Consider the following 2129-nt stretch of genomic DNA (forward strand, 5'->3'; position numbering starts at 1 on the left):
CGATGCCGAAGCATGCCCTGGGTGAGGGGGGTGGTCGAGGGATCCTTCCCACGGTTTATGGTGGATAGTAGCAGGTCGCCCCCACAAGCCCTTGCGAGTCCCGCAGACGGTCCCAGAGGCTGACCCGTTTGGTATCTCCTCACTGTAAGATTTTAAAGCCAGATACACGCACCTACGGAGCTAAAACATTGTATAATAGGTTTTTAGGACACGTTATGTCTCTTGGGACCCCTCCCTCCCTAGGGAATAGTGCTTCAAATCGATGCTCCTCAATGTGTTAACTGGGTTGAGGAAAATACATTAGGGTTAGGTAACGACTTCGGGGTTAGGGTAACCATTTCTTAGGGTTAGGGTAACAATTTCTTAGGGTTAGAGTATCGATTTCTTAGGGTTAGAGTAACGAAACTAGGGCTTTAGAATTTCAAATTCGCCTACACTCAGGGATGTGGCCGCTTTACAGCCTGAACCTGGCCGATAACAAGCAGAATTTCGACCCCATTTCCTCGTCTACGACCATACCACAGGGAAAGCACCGGTTCTCGTCCGATCACCGAAGTTAAGCCCTGTCGGGCGGGGTTAGTACTTGGATGGGTGACCGCCTGGGAATACCCCGTGTTGTAGGCTTCAATTTTTTGTCTTGCGAACATCTCTAAACGTTTTATCCCAATAAATAGCTCTCCATACACCACAATTTCACATAGAGAGCCGTAGGTGAGTGAGGAACAAAATCAAAGCAAAAAACGAGGGGGGGAAAACACCTTTTTGTCAAAAATCGGCCAGCTAATGGCGAAAACTCTAGTGCGATCGACTTTTCTTACAGAGCGCGCGCGAGCGAGTGAGCACGCGCGAGATGAACAGTTTATGATGTCAAATTCTACTTCTGTGATATCAAATCATTCCAAATAACGAACGAAAAAATGAATAGGAAAAAAACGCACACTTCTGAGACGCAGTTTTAAGCCATCGTGACGTGGCAAAACACTCGCACACTTCCAAGAGGAGGCGCGCGAAAAACGGCACTGAAAGTCGACAATGGTTGGATTCAGACTGCAAACGAATCGGGAAAAAGGTTCGATACTTTTACTACTCTGCTAGTTTGTTTCCTTCCCTCGTTCATTCGTTCACTCGCTTGCTCGCACAAAGGATACACTAACGATAGCAATAGCATTTCTAAAAGCGGCTCCAGTGACAATAAAACCGCTCAAAAGGTTCAAAGTGTACTCACGGTCCAAGTCGAATGCCCTTCTATGCTCGCTCGCTCGGTCGATCGGCCGTTTGGTTTCCTTTCATTTCCTTTCCCTTCGCGCGCATAGCACAGCACGGCACGGCACGCACAACCTGCAAATACAAACGAACAGGACTTTACACACAATAGAGCAGACAGGCCTTGAACAAAAACAGCCAGCAAAGTTACGCACCGCCCCGAAACTCACCTTGTTTCCTTCCTCCAGTCTCTCCAATGCACTTCTACCCCTCCAAACGTGCCAACACCTTGGCCAGTTGTGCGTCCTTTGCTTTCTTTGCAAGTCTACCGGTCCACTGCAAAAGCAAAAATACCCTCGATAGTCAGTAAGAGGGCCATATAGACATAGTTTGGATGACTTTTGCGGGGACGAGCGCGAACGCAGGTCCCCACTACCAGAAATTATACGCTCGAGTTACCCACATTTGGGGTAATCGCAAGGGTCAACCCAGTCGAAGTGCAATGAAAGGGCCTCGCCTTGAGAGGACTGCCTCCTTGATCACAGTACCTCCCGCGTCAGGTAAGTATGCTTTTTCAGCGTCTGCCCTCGGTGAAAAAAATCCACTTACCCCTAGGTCCTTGTGGTAGTGCTTTGCGCACTTCAGAAAACGTAGGCCAGCGGCCGTTCCTGCCATTGTCTGTTGTCTGAATTATCATCCCTCTTTCACCTCTTCCCCCTCTAAGGGCGGGCGGGGCTCCTGTAAACATAAAAGAATGCTATACCGTTGACTTTGTTTTGGATTGAATGTGTCTTCCCCAGAGGGAAGTGGGCCGCACTCGGAGGTAGTGCTATACCGAGGCAACCCGTGGCTGGGACGAGGCAAGCCTCTTTTCCACAGCCCAGTTCCAAAAATCAGTTTAATATATGAGCTGCTCAATGAGCAGC

General features: G+C 48.9%; 2 non-coding genes and 1 pseudogene across 2 annotated transcripts; 1 reads left to right on the forward strand and 2 right to left on the reverse strand.

The window, feature by feature from the left end:
* The first annotated feature begins 505 nt into the window (after positions 1-505).
* LOC136278784 (5S ribosomal RNA) lies at positions 506-624 on the forward strand. The gene has a single exon (XR_010716552.1). It is a non-coding gene; the product is annotated as a 5S ribosomal RNA (ribosomal RNA).
* Positions 625-1607: 983 nt separating this feature from the next.
* On the reverse strand, positions 1608-1771 carry LOC136278793 (U1 spliceosomal RNA). Its single transcript, XR_010716561.1, has one exon. It is a non-coding gene; the product is annotated as a U1 spliceosomal RNA (small nuclear RNA).
* A 233-nt stretch (positions 1772-2004) lies between these two features.
* On the reverse strand, positions 2005-2129 carry LOC136278806 (U2 spliceosomal RNA; annotated as a pseudogene).

The sequence above is a fragment of the Pocillopora verrucosa genome, unplaced genomic scaffold, assembly GCF_036669915.1.
Source record: "Pocillopora verrucosa isolate sample1 unplaced genomic scaffold, ASM3666991v2 scaffold_56, whole genome shotgun sequence".
NCBI classification, from domain to species: domain Eukaryota; kingdom Metazoa; phylum Cnidaria; class Anthozoa; order Scleractinia; family Pocilloporidae; genus Pocillopora; species Pocillopora verrucosa.